A 9,649-nucleotide genomic window follows, 5' to 3' on the forward strand; every position below is an offset into this window, starting at 1 on the left:
TGAATATAATATATTTATAAGCATAAATAGACTACATGGCCTGTGTAAAATGATATTTTTCCTTGACACAAATAACCAGGACAGCAGCTAGTACTATCGGAACACTGAAAAAATTTATTTTAATTATATTAAATTAAACGTTTGACAATACTTTATAAAATTACTTACCGGTCCGCCGTGAGTCTTACACAAATTTATTACCGAACTCATTACAAAGATATTAATAATCATGATCATCATGACAAAAAAAATTATATGACTTTTGGACATGTTAGACGGCTGCAAAAAGTTCACTTATCACACTAATGTTTACAAAATTTTTATTTATAAAGCATTTTGAGACGTAGCTTTACTCCTTCTTTTTTTAAAACTATCTATAGATCAATAAAATAATAAATTTTTTATTCTTTCAAAATCTTCCACTGTTGTTTGTTGACTAAAATATTATTTTCCATTAAAAGAATAGCCTTATTAATATAAACGGAGGATTAACAATCTGATTTATAGACATTAGCATAATTATGGTTGTTTGAAAAAGATAAATAGTGTATGCAATAATAGTAAATGTTATAAATGTGGATTTCTCACGGGCGGACTCGGCGATTAATAATAGTAGCGTTTATGTCTGATGTCTGATGTTTGATCCGAAAAAAATGCTCCAGAGCAGAGCGATATTCGCGAGTGCGAGTTTTCCATCGGTTTAAACTGCTCTTAGGTACTTTACTTGGGGTTCTATTCCGAATTACGGCAATCAGCGACACGCAATCCGACCGCGGATTGCAGCAATTAATGTTCCGTGCAGATAGAGAGCCGCGGATGGGATACGCCACCGCTCGGATTACCTCGTTTCGCAAAACACATCTTTTATGCATTTTATATTTTATATTATAGTATGTGATATGTGAACACCGGTTATCTTTTCTAATGCTTGTTATATTAATATTGTTATTGTGCAATAGCTGATATTTTAAATATTTACAAGATAAATTGTTGTTTTTCAACATTTAATTGACTTATTTAATAAATAAAAAAATATTTAAAGTAGAAAAAAATAAAATGAATTAGATAAATTTTATTAAGTGAAAATAATTGATTAATATAAAGTAGATATTTAGCAAGCTTATTTATAAAGAAAAATTCACAAGATTAAAGTTTAAAAGTAGCTTTAAAATTATTCACATCACTTATACATATTTCTATGCATAGAAGTCTGGGGAATCGAAAGCACGATTCCCTGGTTCTGACACCGAGAATCTTAACCCTCGCAATGTGAATGTGAATGTGAAGAATATTTAATCCTCTCTGTTTTTTTCTCTCTTACCCTTCACTCTCTGTCGCGGTCTAAAAGTTAAGTCCAAGGGATTCTGCAGGACGCATATATATGCTAAAGAAAAAATATAAAACGAAGTTGAAGCAAAAATACAGAGCCTCACCTGCCTGAGGTTCAAGGGTTACCACGATTCTTCAGTGCGTGGTATTGGCACGCATACTCCTTGTTCCGAGGTTATGTATAGGATAGAAAGCCCACGCTAACACTGCATATACGGATAGGAATTATTGATTGAGCCTTTCAGTTATTTTTATCACTTAATATTTTATCTTTTCACAAACAAATTATTTGTTATTATAAAAATGTTATTATTATTTTGATTTTTATATTTTTTTTAATCTGATAAATATTTTGAGAAAAGATTTTTTTTTAATCTTTACCTTAAAAAATATCTTACTTAAAATTGAATTTTTAATAATAATAATAATAATAATAATAGTAATAATAAATTATTATAAAAAATTATTATCTATATTATTATGAGAATAAGAAAAATTTTGTGTCCAGGATAGTCATATGATAAAATCGGTTTTTTTTAGTGAAATTTTGTGTCATTGTAAAGGTCTTGACTTGAATTTGTGCCTTTTCAAGGTTTCATATCATTTTCACCGGTAGTCAATTTATTATTATAAGTATTCAGGCTGCATTCGAAAATGCTCTATTTCTAGTTATCTAATTAAACAATTACCTTGTATCTTGCGAACTATTGACATTTTTAAAGATATAAGCTCATCCCGATGTTACACTCATCAAGACCTTTCATTTAAGTACCCACATCAATTTTTCATATATTTATATATATGAAAAATATATCAAAATGCGTGTGGGTACTCAAATGAAAGCTCTTGATAAGTGTAACATCAAGATGAGCTTACATCTTTAAAAATATCAATAATTAAGAAATGACCTTATATCTTGTCTACTATTGAGATTTTTAAAGATATAAGCTCACCCCGACATTACACTCATTGAGATCTTTCATTTGAGTACCCACATCAATTTTTCATATATTTATATACATTATATATATTAAGGTGGCGCAAAAAAACCGACTATTTTTTTTTTTAAGTCTCGAGTGAAAAAATGTCAGTTTTTGATATTTTAAAAGCCCTCTCCAAAGAACGGCTCAAAAAAAAATTTTTAAGAGGTCGCTCCAAATTTTTTTTAATTTCAAAAATCGTCAAAAATTGAAACTTTTTTTTTCAATTTTTTTTCTCGTTATGTCATAATTTTATAGACCAAAAAAATAAGTTTCTGAAAGTTTCAATTCAAAATTTAAATTTTGAAAGATAGCTCATAATTTTTTTTAAATTTCAGAGTTAAAAAATGCTAATCCTATTAAATAGTCACTAATAAATTAAAAAAAAATTATGAGCGACCTTTTAACATTCACATTTTGAACTGAAACTTTCAGAAAAACCTTTTTTTTTGTCTATAAAATTATGACAAAATTATAACGAGAAAAATTATTATAAAATTATAACGAGAAAAAAAATTTTTAAAAAAAATTAGGAAAACGGTTGACCCCGAAGGGCCATTCCTGCAACTTCCCGCTATTTCGATGCCTAAACACTTGAAATTGCACTTACGACGTTTTTGAGCTCTTCGAGCTCATAAATACAATTTGTGTGTTATTTTGAATTCTCCGAGCTCAAAAAATAGCTTTTGTATGCTTTTGAGCTCTTTGAGCTCAAAAGTTTGATAAAACACTATTTTTTGAATTTTCAAATCGTAATAACTTTTGAATGAATGAACCGATTTTCACGCGGTTAGTGGCATTCAACGCAGTTTCTTAAGCTTCATGAAAAATTTTCAAGTTTAAATTGATAGAACGAAAAATTTTGAGGTAATTCCGAAAAAACACTTTTTTTGGTTTTCTTTCGTCAACGATAACTCACGAACGAATCAACCGATTTTGACCGGACTGGAGGCGATCGACGTGTTTTTTTTTATGTTACGAGCTGATTAGTTTTTGGAATTGATCGGTAAAGCTGTTTAAAAGTTATTCTAAAAAAACCACATTTGAAAAAATTTTTTTTGTAGTTTTCTTGCGATTTCTCAAAATCTACCAATCCGAATCAATCCGAAGTATATTCAAAATCTAAGTTCAGTCAAGCTCTTTCGAACGGCACCAACCGCGATCAAATCGGTCAAGCCGTTCAAAAGTTATGAGAGGTTTACATACATCCACACAATAAATGTTAAATCAACACAAAAATGTGTTGAATATTTAACACAAAAATTTTTAACACTCAGTTTTTTGACGCAATGACGCAAAATTTTTTACTGTGTACATACAGACATACAGACACCATCGCGGGAATAGTCAGGAAAGCTTCCTAGGACCTCGAAATGTCGAGATTCGATGAGAACTCCGTAAAACGAGATTTTCGTAAAACGGGGTAAAAACAATAACTTCCCGATTTTTGAAAATCTTCGATTTTCTCAGTGGGAAGTTTAAAAAATTCGATTTTTGACGATTTTTGAAATTTAAAAAAATTCGGAGCGACCTCTTAAAAATTTTTTTTTAAGCTGTTCTTTGGAAAGAGCCCTTAAAACATAAAAAACTAACATTTTTTCACTCGAGACTTAAAAAAAAAAAATAGTCGGTTTTTTTGCGCCACCCTAATATATATGTATATATGAAAAATATATCAAAATGCATGTGGGTACTCAAATGAAAGCTCTTGATGAGTGTAACGTCGGGATGAGCTTATATCTTTAAAAACGTCAATAGTTAAGAAAATACATTACAATTTAACAAAAGTCATTATTTGATAAAGCAAAATTTTATTTATTTATAGTTCACAAGTCACGGCAGCCACATAGTGACTGCAAGGTTGCTAGTTATTATTATTATTATTATTATTATTATTATTATTATTATTATTATTACTTAAAAAAAATTAAAAATTAATCCGTTTATTAAATATATATTGAACATTAATAGTAATAATAATAGGCGATTTTATTTGAAAGGTGTTGAATGATAATTTAGTGTTCTTTGTCGGTGGAGATGAAACGCATTAAAGTTTGCCAATTAGTTCTTCTGGATCAATCAGTCCAATTGAGAATGATGACACGGCAAACACGATGCAGCATGTCAGCTATAATTTTTTTTCCACCAACAATACTTTTTCTCGTGTCCCGCCGTACCGACTCAGAACTAAAGCGTTAGACCGCTTTCAACCGTTAAGGAAGAAACAAAGCTCTATCTACCTATATACATCCACACTAAACATAACATAATCCACACCTTCGTTTCTCGGTCTGTTCTCTTTGGCTAAAAAATTTTTTTTCACATCTACGACCGGGTAATTGACGTGTGGCTGCGTTCCTCCAGCGCCGACACGTCAACACATTTCTGATTGCCGTCGCTATTCAATATATACATTTATTAGTAGTACTTATCAGCGAGACAATGATATATAGAGTAAGAAAAGAATAATAATCAATTGATCTACACGAGACTAAAGTTTCAACCGACGTCTCTTTATGTATGTATATTATTTATTGACAACTTGACATTTTTATACCGCTAAAGTTCGAGTCTATTTTAGTTATTTATTGATTATTTCAATTATAAGTATCATTAGGATCTAATTTATTTATTCAATAAATTTTAACGGTTGAATTTTTTTTTCTCTTTTAAAATAAAATAAATGACAAATAGTGAGTTTAAATTTTCCCGCCAAATTTTGTTAATTAGTCACTGCAGCATACGCCCCATTGATTCGCAGTTTCTGTTAGAGAAAAATTTTTTACGCTGTAGGGGGCTTACTTTTGATAGCCTCTTTTAAATATCGCGAATTTGAAATTATTCAAAAATTATTTGTACCTTTAAAACATATTTTAATTAAATTTTCTATCCCTATAAAAAATAATTTATATAAAAAATACTTATAAAAATTGTGAGAACGAAATTTCTTAGGGGTAAAATAGAAATATTGAATAAGAATAACAATTTACGATTATTTGGATTGTATATTTATACTCGTGAGTTGTTTCCACGCTGTCGCACACATGAGTTGGAGAGTTGATCCGATCTGGTAACCGGGGTATATCTCCCCCGCTGAGAAGTCGCCTCTGCTCGTATGTATGTATAAGTGTGTGTCTATAAACCCAGAGGGAGTATAATGATATATATGTGGAGAAACTCGTCGGATTTTTAGTGGGTTCACAAACAGAGATTTCCTTGCAAGCTGAAGGGAAATAAAAAAGGGATTTAAAATAATAATAAAACAGGGAATAGAAAGGAAGGAGTTAAGTATTAAGTGTAGTTGGATCTTAGCGTTTTATTTGGCATCTAGAGTCGAGAAGAGAAAGAGGAAGAGGTGGAGGCTGGGATCTACATCAAATCTCAGCTACGCCCATCGTCTCGTGTTCTCTCCACTATCTCGAGACTCCCACCCTTTTTATTCTCTGCTAATCTGTAAATTCATGACCTACGACCGTTTAAAAACTCAATTGCGCATCTCGTTTTGCAAGCCCCGTAGTTTCGAGTCCTCCGCTAGATGGCCAAGATAAATGTTTCTCGCATGTGCTGAGGCTTGGCTCCAGTGTTAAATTCCCGCTAGAATATTTTATAAATAATGCATTTTTGGAATAAGCAGCAGCTAAAAAAAGTAAACATAAATTACTTTGCACTAAAAACAATTTCAAGGCAAACCATAAAACAATAGACAAGTTGTTTTGAAAGTTAACGCACGCGCAAAATGAATTATCGCTTACAACAAACGCGCGTAAATTTGCATTTACGTATTGAGAGTCGCGAGGCAGCCTGGACTCTCTGAAGCCCCACTTTGCACTTTGCAGTTAAAGTTAACTCTGGTTAGAAAACTCCAAGCAACTAATACAACCAATGGAATAATTCTACCGTGCGAGTTACTTTTAAGTCTCATCTGGTATCTGCCTCTACTCGCGTTACGCAGTTACGGTCGCCTCTGTACTCGGTTTATTTATTTGAATCCTCGAAGGACTTTATGGCGGAAAATTAGCGAGCCGGGCATCTGAATGCCGTCGCCACTTAGACCTTTCAACCAACATATACTTTTTAACTTGTTAATGTCTCGGTGTCTCATATTTTTATCAGTTTTGTTAACCAAGTGACACACCTTCTTTAGCATCCCTTAACACTTTACAATCTCCTTAAAGACATTGTCATCCAAAGTTCACGTCTATCTGTCATTGTTTGGCTGTTTGGCTTTTAGGACTCACATGAAAATATTTTTGTTCAACACTGTTATTATCATTTATTATGTGGCACAGACGATCATTCATGCAATTATTTACTTACTTTGATTTCAATGGAAAATTTACCAATTGTTATTCTTTTGAAATTTAATTAGCATAATTTTTAAGTGAGCTTTTTTGAACACTAAATCTATTTAGTTAAAAAATTTAACAATTTAATGATCTTAGTTTTTTTTTCTTTTAAAAAATTGATAGTATATTATCTTTATCATTAAGAGAATAAGAAAAATTTTTCATGATAAGTATTTAGGCTGCATTCAAAAATGCTCTATCTCTAGATACATTATTAAGAAATGACCTTGTATCTTGTGAACTATTGACATTTTTAAAGGTATAAGCTCATCCCGACATTACACTAATCGAGAACTTTCATTTGAGTACCCACATCAATTTTTTATATATTTTATATATTTATATAAATGAGTCTATGAAAAATATATCAAAATGCATGTAGGTACTCAAATGAAAGCTCTTGATGAGTGTAACATCAGGATGAACTTATATTTTTAAAAACGTCAATAGTTAAGAAAGTACAGTGTCTTAAACAAAATTATCTAAATTTAAATTTTATAAACAAAATTCCATATGAATGACAAGGGTCATGTTCGGTTCTAAACTGGCTGGTAGGGTTGATACGTGTGCGAGCATAAGTCAGTTACAAACGACTATCACGTAACAAGATATCGTCACGGATATATCTTGGATGATACCGTATGCGCAGTTAGTGATGATTGTTCTTTGAACGCCTCCCAATCCGCTTCCCGCTTGTATTATTCTTCATCTTAATCTTTATCATCATCCTCCTCACCATACTCATGGTTATTCTGCAGCCAGTAGATAATACATATATAAACGTATAAATATATCATCGCTTCTTTTGCGACTGGATTGAATCGATTACCTCAGATCTTGTCGAAAAGGTCCTGGGAATTACCGGTGTGATTACGAGGATGATGATGATCATCCTTGAGTAATGATGGATCCTGATACACGACCAGCCTCCATGTCATTCTCGATTCTCGATTCTCGAGGCTCCATCAGTCACGTAACAATAAAATTCTTATCCAGCACTATACCGACACCTACTAAGTTCCCCCGTGGAACTAAGTGTCCAATTGTGAATTTAGAACACAATCTAACCAACATGGCAATTGCTGTTTTCTGTTTCTCGGGATTCCTGATGCCTCAAGGCTCTCCGTCTCTGGTTTGCCGCATAGTCATCATATCACTGCTCACAGCCGTCTAATACCCCGTTTAGGATCGTTCCTCGTAATGGCCAGCGAATAAGCTAAATCGCCGCCACGATCTAAGTTGTTAAATATATTTGTAACACCACCGAGCCATTAATAACAGAAACCAACTAGCTTTGCAAGAGTAACACTAACTAAAGATATACCTACTCTATAAGAGGTGTATTAACCCTATTTGCAGGCTTTTAAACCGACTATTCACTCCCAGAAACTCGCGATTTCTTTTAGTTTTTATTTTCAGTGGGTAGTAGGTCTTTTGGTCGTATCTTTCCCAGGAGCATTACCAACCTGCTAAATTGCATCTCTTGCACTCGGTCAATTGGTGTACATCCATTTTAAATTTATATAAATCCACGATATTTAGTAGTTTCCCGTTTGCTCTTTCCCCAACACAAATCCAACTTATATAAGGGTTTATTCATATACTACAATAATATAAAATCGAGAGATACGAGTGGGATAACTCGAGTAGTAACATATTACACCCGGTCTTTATTCATGTCTTTTTTATCCAAGATGGGTCTTTGCCCGAGAACTCTGTTATTGGCTATATTATTATATTTTACCCACTACGAGAGTATATCCCAACGACACTTATTAGTCAAGATTAGCTTGCGTTAATATAACCGCCTATATTTTGACAGGGATCATCTTTTTATTAATTGACAGCAGTTTGTCCAAAGGATTACTATTTATCCTTATTATAATGTGGATTTATCTTAACATCTTTTTCTTTTATTTATTTTAAATTTCTGGCTGGTTTATGCTGTATCGCCGATTGAGATCTTTCTCGTATTTTCGGTCCGTTGTTCCCTGTAGTTTTTACTATATATATATATAGATATTTATAGTATAGCACCACACAATAATTTTAATTCATTTTTATTTTATTTCTCCGGATGATTATGTTTATTGTTATTACAATGTGCTAGATATTTTCCAGATTTATTCAAAATATTATACCTGAAGGTTTGTTCCAAAAGATATAACAAGCCAGACCACCCTCGTCGCGATGAACTTGATTCCCAAGTTAGGTATTCATATGCCCACAATACTTACATAATGTAGGTTAAATTATCTTCCCAGTGGTGCCCTCTTGTCACCGATTTTAGGCGTCCAAAAATAAACCAGTGGGAGTGTAAAAAGCCTACGTATCGTTTTGTTTGGAGTAAAAACAAATCTGTGTGTCAGAAATAAAATAAGAGGCTCGTGCTTGGTGTACTGCGCTAAATTATTGGTGTGAGATAGAGAGATAGGAAGAAGGAGAGAATAACGAGAAAAATAAAAGGCTCGAAGAAGTGATTCTTGAACCGTCCACGACGCCTATACTCTCCGGTAGATCCGATATCACCGGAAGGCTGTTGGTTACCACTCCTGTACGTCATTTGTCTCCGGATCCTTTACACGGTAACTTACAAGAGGTCCTGGGGGCCGCAGATCCACCTACCGGGTGGTAACAATCTATTTAGGACTCAAATCGTCAGATTTTAAGCCAGAGGTTAAGAGTCCTTCGAGGATTTGGAGTCGGATTGAAGAGCGGCTGGCGAATTTGGAGGTGATAGACTAGCTTTGTTTAAAGCACTGGGAGTTTAAAGCACTGGGTACTTAGGAGGAAGGAGTAAGGTTACCAGTTGGTACGTACGGTTCAGAGACCACCCACGGGCTGAATCGATCAGCAACTGATACCCGAAGAGAGGGAGCGAGAGGATAAAAGTGAGATGAGCAGCGAGAAGATGTGTGCTGAGAAAAGAGTTACAGGTGTACGAGGCTTGTATGTGCTGGTTGGGTTTTATTTAGCTGCAGATGCTGGATGCCT

Source organism: Cotesia glomerata, linkage group LG3, assembly GCF_020080835.1.
Source record: "Cotesia glomerata isolate CgM1 linkage group LG3, MPM_Cglom_v2.3, whole genome shotgun sequence".
Lineage (NCBI taxonomy): Eukaryota > Metazoa > Arthropoda > Insecta > Hymenoptera > Braconidae > Cotesia > Cotesia glomerata.